General features: G+C 37.2%; 1 long non-coding RNA gene across 2 annotated transcripts in view; it reads right to left on the bottom strand.

Moving 5' to 3' along the window:
• Nucleotides 1-1,818: 1,818 nt before the first annotated feature.
• LOC135289542 (uncharacterized) overlaps nt 1,819-13,564 on the bottom strand; it is a 28,041-nt gene continuing 16,295 nt past the window's right edge. The window contains exon 3 of one of the 2 annotated variants that reach the window (XR_010352291.1): nt 1,819-1,897. This is a non-coding gene — a long non-coding RNA (uncharacterized LOC135289542). Of the gene's footprint in view, nt 1,898-7,388; nt 7,459-13,564 lie in introns of those variants that run through there. The other variant, XR_010352290.1, reaches the window with a different exon arrangement.

The following is a 13,564-nucleotide window of genomic DNA, read 5'->3' as shown; positions in this document are numbered from 1 at the left end:
GGAGAAGATGTTGCAGCCCACAGCATTCCTAGGAACACTTGGAAAAGCAGAGGAATCACTTTCCAACTTAATGTCAGAATTACCACCCAATATAAACAAAAATGCAAAAATACATCTACTTCTGTGATCCTGAAATGCACTGCAAATCTAGATTAAACAGCAATAGCAACAACTGTTTTCTCACACGGTGCCCCATAGGGCACAGCTCATAATTTCTCTATAGCAAGATATACAATTGAAGAGCAAAATCCCATGAAAATTAGAGTACCAAGGACTTTGGATATACTGCCTAGAATATAAGTCTGTGAGGGAGAGTTACATGCCATGCTAACAAAATCCAACACATTGTTGAGGAGTCAACAGCATGACTAAAAAGGTGCAGGAAATACAATTACCTAAAAGAGCCAGAAACCAAAGCCCAGATGCAAGACTGGCACAGAATCATGGAAGCTCTGATACCAAAATTAGGTATCAGAGGTAGGATAGAAAGTCTCTACCACGGTTTTGAGTATTAGAAAACAGGTATTCTTTGTTGCAGTGCGCTGTTCACTTGGAGGATCCTTCCTCTCATCAAGTGTGCCAAGTGTTGGGTAAACAGTTTTTACCTTACACACTGATTACATATTCATTAGCTATCCCCGCTTAAGTATATTATATACATTACTTTATTTTACATAGTCACGCCCCTTGTCAGAAGTTCTCATCTGGTCTTTTGGTGTCTTCTTCAGTGGTCTTTTATGTCCAGTGTCCCAAAAGTTTTAGATGGATGTTCCTTTACCACAGATTTGAGAAAATGTGAATTTTTTCCTCATTTCCCAGCTCAGCTGTAATCATAGATTCTTCCAGGGAAGAATCCTCTGGTCTCCCTCATTTGTCATTGGTGATGGCCACGAGAGGGAGCTTTTTATGTTTCACCTGTGGACAATCCTTTTTCCAATGCCTGTCTTTATTACAGCATGCACATTTCATTTATACCAAGTCTCCTGGGGAAATTTGAGGTAGGTTGCCAATGCCCTCATCTCCTTCATTTCCCCCAGGGCACCATTCCTTCGGAAATTCCTTCCATAACTACAACTACTTTTTGTTCCATTATTTCTCATTATTTTTCTCTGTTCTGATAAACTCCACAAGCAACATCTAACAGCTCCTCTAAATCACACCTCTATTCTTCCCAAGCCTTCTGCAGTTTCCTTCTAGTATCATTTGAGGATTGCCCCACATATGTGGTAGTTAATTGAGTTTTTCCTTCCTCTTCTTGAGGATTCATATTAGTATATTTTTAAGCCATTTCTTTCAAATGACTTAAAAATTTGGTAGTTGATTCCTTGCAATCCTGCTAAATTTCAAATTATTTAGACATATCGATAGCCTTTGGCATGGCATATCTAATTCCATATAGTACCCATTGTTGATAGCTATTTCATCTCTGTCTAAACATGGGCACATTAGGGTCCCACTCGGGATCTGCAGTGCAAAAATTAAAGTCCATTGCACCCAGCAAGTTACCAGATATAATTTGCTCTTCCACAAACCTCCAACAGGTTTTAACAACCATCTCTCTCTGTGTACCATCAAACAACATTTCCAACACAGTGCCTAAATCCTTCCAGTCAAGATCCTGAGTTTTAATCATAACTTCAAAAGCTTATGCCATTTTGTCTGGGTCAGCTCAGTAGGTGCCAGCCATTTTCTCCCAATTATTGAAGTCTGTTATTGTAAATGTCACTTTTATTGTGATTGAACTGTCTGTACCTACTGCCTGATGGAGGCAGATACTATCACACCTCTGTGCCTAGTTTCAGTTCTCCCAGTCCAGTCCTGGATTAAAACGCTCTGCTGCTTGATTCTTTCCATCTCCAGCTTCTCCTCTGCCCTGCAAGAAAAGCCTCCCCAAGCACTGGAAAAAAAACAAAAAACAACTTACAATCTCAGTAATTGTGATCTTGAATTGTGGACTATGTATGTATTTACAGATGAACAGTATGAAGAGAGAAAAAAATAATAGTTACCTATTAATAATTGCTTTACTATAGAAGGGAAAGAAAAAGTATTTTTATTTTCATTAAAATTCAGCATGCACCAAAGTTCAAAAATAGAACATGTTTCTTCAACGCTGGAGGTCAAGAGAAATTGATTTAGAATACTGCTGTATGAAGCAAGGAGCCAGGCTAGGTAACAGATTTTTTTTAACTTGTAGAAACACACCTGAAGACAACTAACAGGACTGTTATAAGATCATTTTGAAACACTATCAACATAAGCAAGACAGGAAACATTTAAATACCCTGTCACTGCAAAGGGGACATTTTCACAATTCTGCAGCAATGTAAGCTTCCTTTCTCTTTAACTGATGGGACTTTTGTCTTAATTTCTACTTTGAAAATTGTTGTTGTTGTTATATGAATTAAGTACCAAATGCCTGGGAAAAAAGGAATATTTGGAAAAGAAAGACCAAGTCATCTTGGAGCATAAAAAATTTTAAAATCTCAAAAATCTAAATTTTTCACATCATGTTCCCATGATTGTAGTTGGAAACAACTATTATGCAAGCTTTGTCATTATGGTACTTATTAAATATCCAAAGACAGATTTAAGTAAGATGAGTACCTACATTTATCTGCATTTGCCATCAAAACATTTTTACCTGACAGGCCATTTTCTTCAATTATACCACATGAAGATCTGGATATTATTGCTTACATATTGCTTACATGCAAATATTTATTCTGTTATGACTACCTCATGCTAAATCTGTGTTATGGGGGGGAGGAGTTTCCCACCAGTGCTAACCTGAGGACCTAGAGCACACTTTAGTAGTGCAAACAACACTGAAATAGATTATGTTTTTAGGAAAACACAGAATAAATCCATAGAAGTCAATATTTAATTCCACACTTCCAGCAGAGCAAACCAAAGCAGGTTTACTCCAGAGCCCAGCTCCGCTTTTTCTTTTAACAGTGGGATTATATCCACAAGGATCTGATGCAGATGAGAAGAGGATCAAGACAATCAAAACAACGGACCACACAATGCATAAATACATCATTGCATTTTAGATTGATGAAAGTACATATCAGTTTGGACGTACAGACATTATTCCCAGCTAATAACTTCTTTCCTCAGACTTCAGTGCTGTTTGTTGCTGTCCATGAACTTTGATTCTAATTTAACCTTCGGCCTAATGTTTCATCTTAGTTTATCAGAGACATCAGTTTTCGTAACTGTGTTTTGTGAAGAAGCTGTTTCTTTCTCCAAAGTCAGGGTTTTCCAGGCTGCATCTCCCCAGCAGTATTGAATATTTTCCCCTTACAAGCAGATGAGAAAAATTAGTATTTTTTTCCTCTTAGGGATCTCAGTTACGGATAAGGTGCTTTTGATTAGAGAAAAACAGAAAAACAGAAAAAGAGAACTGCACTGATATACATACAGATAATTAAAAATGAAGAATTTTCCTTTCCTCTTTAATGCACAGAATATTTGGTTTGAACTTACTCCTCCTTGTTCATTTTCTCCACAATTTGGGCAGGCATACCCACAGGCTTCACTACCATGAAATATTTAGTGTAAGAAATTTTAAGTGCACTTTCTGTGCACCTCCTTGCCCTCATTTTCCCTTTAATATTCACTGAAATAAGATATATTTCTTGGACATGACAAACAGTTCTCCCTGCAAAAAAAAGTTATTGTTTTGCTTTAAACATAATTTCTACCATTAAAATCTTTATCTTTCTTCAGCTGAGAGACAGAGTGTTATTTTCTGTGCAAATGTGTTTGTTTGCATCAATAAATCAGGACTGACTTTGAGCTGACCGCATATTGTATCCCTCAACGGAGATCTGTGAAGGGATATTCATAATACCTGTGGACACCTTGCATTACACCACTGGGATTTTTCATCATCAGTAGATTAATACAAAAAACATGGACAGAATAAAACACGGCAGATTTATGCAAAAGACAGATTGAACCTGACTTATTTAGCAGTCTATTATTTACTATATCCATCCTTAATCTTCCCCTTGGGTATGTGGAATGGAATTATTTCCTATATCTGTAAAATTAAAGGAAGGCAAAAGGAGGAAACAAAAAAAGGAGAAAAAGGAAGTCACAAAATAAAATAATGAAGAGCAGGAGGAGAGACAACACTCTTCCTTCTGTCAGTTTGATAAAAAAGAGATTTTTTTTTTCCCCCTTACCAAAATCAGTGGAGATTGTGAAGAAATAGTAGAGATGACATCTGGCTAGAAAATCAGAGGCGAACAAAGGAGGAAAAAAGGTACAACCAATAGTTTAATTAATCTGCCATTTAATTTAAAATATCACACTTTTGCATTTAGGCACAAAACATTTGAAGTTTGGGTCTCCCCAGAATAATTATTAGGGCACAGTTTTAGCAGTGGCAGTCCTAACAACAAATGGGATTATGCTTCTCAGAGTCTTCTCAGAGTCCAGACCAGAGATCGCCATGCACACCCAAGAGAGAACAATAATCTCTTGTAAGATTCACTCCTGGTCTGTAATAGAGGGGAAATGCCTGTGCCCTCCCAGACTACTTCTTCCCTGTCAGTCCTCAAGTACCTGACATTTTACTTCCAGAACTGGAGGAATATATGGAACAGGGTTTCCAAAGCCACCATTTTCCTGAAAGATAGGTACTGAATATGCAGTGCTACACAATGCTATCATTACTATGTTGTGTGACACTCTTGTTCCTGGATACCTTTTCTGTAACCTATATAATCTACTTTTCCCTTTGTCAGCTGTTGAAGTGCTGCAGGGTTTATTGCACAAATGACTTTTAGAAAGTTAACCACCTGAGCTGATGTTTAGCCTAATTCATCTTAATTTAAACTGGTAGAAAAATCCTGTCCAGCCATCAATCATTTTCTCAATAGCTGAAACACCCAAATATTATGACTAAGTTTAGTATGTTTTCTTGACCTAGACAAGGATAAAAGACTCTGCTATATTAAGTTTCTCACAGTATCATTGATCAACCAGAAAGATGGAAATTAATTGAAGTAAGAAAGAACTCAATGGGATATTTCATTTTCTCGATAAAGAAGATTACATTAGTGGTCCTTCATTTATTTTGAAAATAATCATCTGGAGTTCAGTTATAACTATCCTAGCATGTTTTAAAATAGAAGTTATCTGATATTAATAGAATCATGAGAGGTTAAATGAATAAACCCAACCCTTTAAACTCTTAGTTTAAAATTGGAGAGAAACACTGTGCAGATACAAGACAAATTCAATGACATTTCCCAAAATGAGAAGGAGTATGAAATTACAGCCACTCTTAGGAGTGCAGAGTCACCATTAATATTGGATTAAGATGAAAACCAACCCCATGGTGCACTGAGACTATATAGCAGTCCAAATATGCATTTTTCCAAGTTATATTATGAAGGGCTCACACTTGTTCACTGTTTAACAGATATACAGTTTGGGCAGAGGTTTTCTCGGTTTCTTTGTCTTTTCTTGCTTAGTTATTTATTTTGGAAAAAAAATCTTCCCTGCAGATATATTTAGAAGGCAACATAACTCCCAAAATCACATTGTTTCTTTGCTTTCAGAGAAAAAAGTCACCAAGTGAGTCCTGCTAGACCCATCTTTTGGGAATCAGGGGACAACTCATGTCTCATGAGAAGGACAGGTCTGATCTCTGTGGCTTTGGGAGGACAGCAAAGTCTCTACCTAATATTCTTAGGGAGCACATGATCTTAGGTTGACCTAATGTATTAGTATGAATCACTGGCTGCCAGGCATAGGCAAGGAATCAGAAACTGGAGCCAAAAATCTCGTGAGACATTGGTAAGATGCAAAGAGTGAAAAAAAGCAATAGTATTTTGTTCTCTCGCTGCAAACCATAAAACTTGCAAGTAAAACACACTTGAAGGAGTATAACTTTAAAGGAAAACTACATGCAGAAGATATAGACACATTTTTCTGTATATTATACAGTATGTAAAGTCCTGGAAATAAGGCAATCTTGTATTTTATTATATATACTGTTTTCCTGTATATTATCACTTGTATGTTATTTGACTAACTGGCTCTTTGGAGCTACATTTAGCCAATTATTTCCTCACTGCTTACTGGTGCTTAATTCCCAGCACTTCCAGTATATTTTCAATAAAACTTCTGTCATGCTAATAAACTTCATCTTTTCCTTTTGTTTAAGAAAAACTGTCCCCTAAGGAGCAGACTTAGGAGTGTGAAGTTTTTACCAGTTAATCAAAAAGCCTTCTGGAAAATATGTTCCAAAACTAATGTCAGAGGAATTACAAATAGAATCTTTCATTCACAAACTTCTGCTTTGGTGAGGCAAGAGAAATTCTGAATATCTGTAGATCCAGGAAAATTTTCTTTACACAGGGAGATCTCTAAACTCACCAATGTAGTGTTTCTCTATTTTTCATTGAAAATAAGAGAAAAATCAAATTATTCATGAGCGATACAGACCAGAGCAATAGTAAGTGTACAATATGGACATGTTTATCACAGACCTTATATTTGCAGAAGATGGTGCCTCCTCTGGTTTCTAAAAATATACCCAAAAGGGAATGAAAGGTTTTTCAGTTCCAGTAGGGAAAAAAAATGAAATAAATCCTTAGATTAGGTAAATCAAGAAAAAGGAATGTATTGCAAACACCATGGAAACATTTACATTTACTTCTGCACTCTTCCTCCTAGACTGTTTCTTTTGCCTCTGGTTCAACCCAGAGGCTGTTCTTGCTCTGTTTGAAACTGAAGAGTCACCAGCGTCCCAATCTATGGTGAGTAGATCCTGAAAAAACCATTCTTGGGCGAAGACCAGATAAGTTATTTTGTCTTGCATTAGTTTGCTACTGAACTTCCTATTGTAAACAGACAAGCATTTGTACTCAACAAGGTTCGTGTCCGCAGCTCACAATGTGAAATCAGGAGCTTTGTGAAAAGCTTTCTCAAAATAAACAAATAAAGAAGAGGTTCCCTTCTGAACATGTTAGGTGATTTTCTGTTTGAACACAGGAACTACTACACTGTAGCCAATGTTATAGATAGCAACCAGATAAGGCCGAATCAATAATTTGAGAAAGCCTAATTAAAATTAAAAGATGACATTTTATTTCACAAATCGAAATACAATCTCTGCCAGCCACAATCAAAGGGACAGTGCTGAGCCTGGGACTCGACACTGGATGAACACAGATCTGACCCCCTCTCGCATCAGATCTATGGAGTTCACGAAGTCTGTTCAGTGAGCCTTGGCTATATACTGCTTTTCTTGCCCGGAGCGAAGTTTCTTTTGTTCTAGTCTTTTTCCGGACTATTCATGTAGTTTTCTATTTCCTGTCCGGTGTTGGAAGAATCCTGTCTCTGAGTAGACAGAACAGTGTCTGGGAAAAGATTCATGCAGTTCTCTGTCCTCTGTGGGGTCTTGGAAGAATCCTGTCTCTTGGTCGGACAAAGCTGCCGTTGGAAAAACAGTATAGAGTCCAGGAACAGATACATGTAAATTCCAAGTTACAGGAACTAGTCATTCAAATGTGAGTTCAGGGCTGTCCTCGGTTATCTGGGGTCGTTATTGGCCAATCATGGTTTGGGTGGTCTGAGACATGCCCAGAGTTTCTACAGGAGCTAGATCCATCACTTGCTAACTGGGACCTCTATCCAGTGACCACCTGTGTTTTTACAATCCAGTGAGGTAATCTCTTTCCCAACCCCTGTGTAAGGTTTCTAAAACTTTGTGCTTTCTATAACAGATATTCTACAAGTATGATTTATTTTATATATATCTCAATGAGCACGAATTTATACTAATATTTATCACAGCCAAGAAAAGGCCCAGTTTAGGAAATGAGGGTGAGAGGAAAGAATAAAAGAAAGAAATCAGTAAAACAGAATTCAGAATTCTGTGTAGATTAATGTTGTATGAAAACTTGTTTTAGGATAGATTCAATGTGTCCTACACAAATAGTAGTCACAAAAAAAAAAATTTAAAATATAGTCTGCCATGTTGCAGGTCAAACCTGATTTTTACCGGCTTATGTCTCCAAGTCTGAGGTTATTACTTAAATTACAGGTGGTATAGTAAGGACTGTTCAGCCTTTAACTAGTGAAGTGATTGTAAATAGTATTCTAACTTATGCATTGGTACAGATGCTGATTAAGTAATAGCAGAGATTATCTTCAAGTTTATGGAGTATAATCAGTTCTCTTCTGTTCAATAAATGCCATAGCTAAAATGTGTGCTATTCATTTCACACTACAGTGGGAAATGGTGATTGTTGCCAAAAATAATCATAATTCACAGCCAATTTTGATTATTACAGTCAGGTTCAGTGCACAGAGAAATTATTTAGTCCATAATAACTTTAAGAAGTCATAACCAGGCATTCAAAAGTTATGGCTTTTCCATATCAACTACATATTTCATGTTCTAGACCTGCAAGTCATCCAGAGGTAATACTAGATACTTAAACTTGTTATTCCAAAAACAACTGAATGTTACTTGGTTTTCTTGTATTTGTCAGGTATAGGAAATCACATTAAGGTACATTGATGCCGTTAACAAGCACAGGGGAAGTTCCCACTCACGGCAGAGGCTCAGGCTGAGTCAGTGCTGTCTGGATTTTCCCACAGCAGAACACTTCTAAAGGAGAACTAGATTGTTGCTCTCCTCCTTTTCTCTGTTTGTTGCCGAAGCCAGGCAGACAGTCCTCATGGCAAGGCTTAATGCTGAGGCTGTAATGGCCATTGTAAATGGCCTAGTAGATGTTTTTCATTTTTAGAATGAATATATGTAGGCATTCAAATTAACTTCTGTAATCCTATTAAAAATGCCCACAGTCCACTGCCTTTTAATAAAGTAATTTTCTTTGATTTAGAAGGAACTCAGAACTGTAAGCCATGGATGTTGTCTTGGTCAGTAATATAAACAGTTTCACTTATTGACAGTTTTTTGTCATAACAACCACCCTAGGTACTAAATAATTTAGTCCCAGGTCAAATCCTGTTTCCTGCAACACTATTTATACCTTACTGCAGACGCTCACTCCAGACAGGGCAGACCTCTTTCTTAAGCACTTTCAGATTCCTTTGCAAGCATCTGCTCTTTCCTATGAAGACCCACAAGTGGGATTTTAATGTCCATGAATCCACAAGAGCTCATTGATCATCATCTTCTCATCCACTTTACAGAAAACTAACCTATCACAATATTTTTTCTGAATGTTTGACCTTAAAACAAAGCAAAATACCCCAAGAGCACTCACGTTTGATATGTAAATGGTAGAGAAGTTTCGTTTATTACAGTTTCCATGTATTAGCAAGAAACTCTATCAAGACCTTGGTCAAGAAAAGAAGTAGAAGTTTCATAACAAAAATACTGGTTCTAATGAGCTAAAGACCAGGGAGTATAGCTGTGTGTTCACATAAATGCATGACATTAATCCATCCTCGGTCTCTGAGCCATTGGACTAGCCAGCAGCTGGGACTTGCATCACAGCTATTTCACATACCTGTAGCAGTTCTGCTGTTTCATCACATAGCTTTAATTCAGGGTGTCAACACTTCCACTGCTCAAGTTTGTAAAATATATTGGTTTTTCCCCAATATAATTCTAACCAGAGAACAGGGGGTTCTACTCCCTCTGGGTTTTCCCAAGTAAAATCAGCCCATAGCAGGGCTCCTTGCTGGTGATGGACAGCAATGATCCAGGAACAGCATAACTTTATGGTACAATTCCCTGTCATGTGGAGACATTTCCTTCCCCCACACAGAATTAACCAATATATTTAACAAAACATAGATACACATGGAAGATAAACTATAATTCATTAAGTGGGTGTGAAAAAAGTTGTCATTCACAACAATAATAGAAGAGTGAAATACCTTTGCAATAAAATTTTATTGCTTCAAATGCTATTATTGATTTTCCACAGTTTCTCAAAAATGTCTTACTTAGCATTACTGAGAACAAATTTTAATTTAGAAGACACAGTAGAATAGAGCTTCCTAAAGATACTTGTTTGTTCAATGTATACTTTTTTAGGAGAGAAACAATTGAAAGACACTGAGTAAATTCAGTGTTATACTCTCTCCTGTGTAGTATTTACAGGAATAAAGGCAGCAGTCCTGCTGAGGGGCATGGCTAATGAAGTAATCCTATGGCTTTCTTATTGGTTTTGCCCTTTTAAACCTTTGAGTTTGCATATCAACTAATTATTCTACATGAATGAAAATAGGTCCCTCAAGTACCATCCGGGAGACCTCTAAGTTTTGCTTTCAGTAGAAGTCTGTCTCAAAGTCTAGTGAATGGTAGGAAAAGGTTTCTAGATACTGGTCAGAGAGATTGTATTTGAAGTAGTTGATGCTTGATAAAAGCCATAGGAAAGACTTTAAAGTAAGTAGGAAGGAAACACTGGAAATATAATGGAGTAAAATTATTAGTTAAAGAACAACCAGACTTTTTGTTTGTTTGTTTGTTTCTGAAAGAAGCTGTCAGGGTTTGGTTTGGTTTGGTTTGGTTTGGTTTGGTTTGGTTTGGTTTGGTTTGGTTTGGTTTGGTTTGGTTTGGTTTGGTTTGGTTTGGTTTAGCTTGGTTGTTCAGGTTTTTGGTCATTATTTTAGCTTTAAATTTATTTGAATCTGCTGATGTAAATGGAATAACAGCATAAGATTTTTCCAGAAAGCCTTACAAAGTGAATTGACCTTGTTCACTTGCAGTCTGTGTGGTATCAAATCCAGTACTGTGATGGAAGTTGCACATATTATATGTGCACCATTAAACTACTTTACCACTTTGATTTTTTTTTTTTTTGATACAAGAATGAACTAAGTATACAAAACTTGTATGGGAAGAGTGGTTGCAGCTAAAAAAATATTAATGGGAACCTTGTAAAATAATGCTGTCCACAGAACTAGAAAATTGTTCTTAATTTTTAAAATTTTTGCATACAATAGACATATGCTGGAACAATGATGAATTTTTCTGAACAGAGAGACACCAAAGGTTTTCTGCTCTATCATGTTTTACTAGATTTAGGCAGTTTCTGTCTTCTTTTTTTATTAGACCTGGTGACTTTATTTGAATTGCTTCTTCCCATACTAGCCAAAACATGAGTGTCTGATGTCTTCTGAAAGGAGAAGTGTGTTGCTTAGGGAAATATATGTAAAATTATGAATGAGAAACATTGTAATAGCACTCAGGAGAAGACACTGGAAGTGGATGAAAATCCTGACAATAGCCATTCCCCTGATAACACCCTGCTAGTGCAAGAAAAGCAGACAAAGCAAGGGCTAATACTTCATGTTTCAATATCACGCCTTCTTTCAGTAAAGACAGCTCCCATTTCTCAAGTGTTGAATGGGCCCACATTATTGCCAGGAAACTAGTGATCTTCCCAATGATCTCCCTTCACTGGGAGACTGTATTGGGGAACTGCAGGAGGAGGTCAGTGCTGAAGACTTTACAGATCAAATTTCAGCAAAAAACCCACACGTGCTCTGAAGAATCAGAATTCAGAATTGTAGGATATCTTGCCTGGAGCTCTTATTAATCAGATCGCATGCATTAGCCATAGTGGCCTTGTTTTGAAGAGAAAGAAATCTCTTGGTGGGAAAGGAAGTGAGGGCCAATAATAAAAACTACCTCTAAAAATAACATAGGGCTTTTACAATAGGGCTTTTGTTTTTCTACAGTTTATACAGGCAGATTACTCTACAAACTTCTTTGACAGCAGAGAAGTAGCCTTAGTTTGCTAATTTTGAGCCACTTATTAATCACAAGAACTTTATCAGAAATACAATTTCTATTCTTCTGCAAACAAATGAAAAAATCTGGTATCTGAAGATAACAAAGTAATTCATTTCTGAAGCTGGCAGCACTGACTTGGGGAGAAGTTATGCATTAACTTTTTTTAGAGCAGACTTAATTTTCTCCACTCAAAAGAATGAAATATTAAATATTGTATAAAAAATTAAGTGTTTTGAAGGGAAGAGAAAGAAGATTATACAACCTAACACAAGATAATCACAGAATTTTCCGGTGCTGTGGAGAAGTCCTAGAGGGTGAGGGTAGTGCTTATCCACAGGCTAGCCCTCCTAATCTGACCCAGCACTAAAGAAATCACTGTTTCTAGGGAAATGTCTTCTATGCCCTATGAGCAGTTCAGGTAACAAACTACCAGCACAGCAGTTCCAGGCTGTCCTGTCATGTCATGTCATGTCATGTCATGTCATGTCATGTCATGTCATGTCATGTCATGTTGTTACACATGCACAACAACCATTCCCTCAGCCATGCTACACATTCAGAATAAATGCACCTCGCATTTCCCCAGAAGTCAGCAGCACCCAGTTTCAGCTGGCGTTGCTTGCTATAGTGTAAAAGTCCTGCCTTCACCTGGGGGTTCCTGCTTGTTTGTCTCTGCTTGGCACAGTATTGCTTTCTACAGACATGACAGGAATTTTCCTACAAGATTAAGTTCTTAACAAGGCCTCCTCTTTTTTTTTTTTTTTTTTTTTTTGGTTTTAAGGCTTAAATTTGACTCTTGAAATGAGACAATTGTAATAAGTATGGATCAGAGAAATACTAAAAAAGAAAGTTACAGCTGTTTGAACAACTAATACATTTAATTCATTACCTCCAAGTGTATTAACACAGCACCTTCATCAATAGCTCAGACACAGAGTACAGGAAACTCCAATTTCCTCTTCCTCCCCCAGCAAGTCAGGGTAACAAAAACACTCTTCAAATTCAACATAAAGAAAAAGCAAACTCATAAAACCTCAGTGAAAGGTCTTACTCCTTATCAGCAAGGAACAAAGGCTTGATTCTATCAACTTGCTTCAAGTTTTTCTTACCAGAGGCAAGAAAACAAAGTTTAAGATCGAGTAAAACATTTTGACTATCTTAACTGCAAACTATTGACTAATTTGAAAAAGACAAGGAGTCATTCTCAGATGTCTGTTTAAACGGACCAAGGTTTTATGCAGCAATTCTTCTGGATAGCACACGGTGTTGTAGAGACAGATATGAGGAGACAGTGAGACTGCAGGTGCTGATATCTCCCCTCCCAGCTGCAGGACTGAAGCCAGGGACCTGTCTGTGTCATGTCTGCTTGTGGAGCTCAGTCTTGAGGCTCCATCATGCTGGCTGCACAGGGGACTTGGACAATGCCAATCTGAATAAAGGCTCAGATTTACGACACTCACAACATCCATAGAGGGAAGATGAGACAGCAATGCACAGATATTAATAGAAAAAAAAATCAACACCCATGGAGCTCAAGCTCTGGTTTAAGTTGATGAAGAGTTGTACCACTGGTTTGTAAGTACAATCAGAGACAGAGAGAAAATATTTGATTTATTAAAGCCTGGAGAATAGTGAGATGTTCTTCTGCTGCAAAAAGTAAATTCATGAAAGCATTGAGGCAACAGAAATTGCCTGAGCTTTGAAAGAATCATTAGAAAACTGTGGGGCATATTTCTAACAGAATTTTCCCCCCTACCTTTCCCATTGCAAAATTATCTCTACTTCTAGAGATTTGTGATCTCTCTTCAGGTTCCATTG

This window comes from Passer domesticus, chromosome Z (assembly GCF_036417665.1).
Source record: "Passer domesticus isolate bPasDom1 chromosome Z, bPasDom1.hap1, whole genome shotgun sequence".
NCBI lineage: Eukaryota > Metazoa > Chordata > Aves > Passeriformes > Passeridae > Passer > Passer domesticus.
This window is presented reverse-complemented; position numbering and strand designations above follow the sequence as displayed.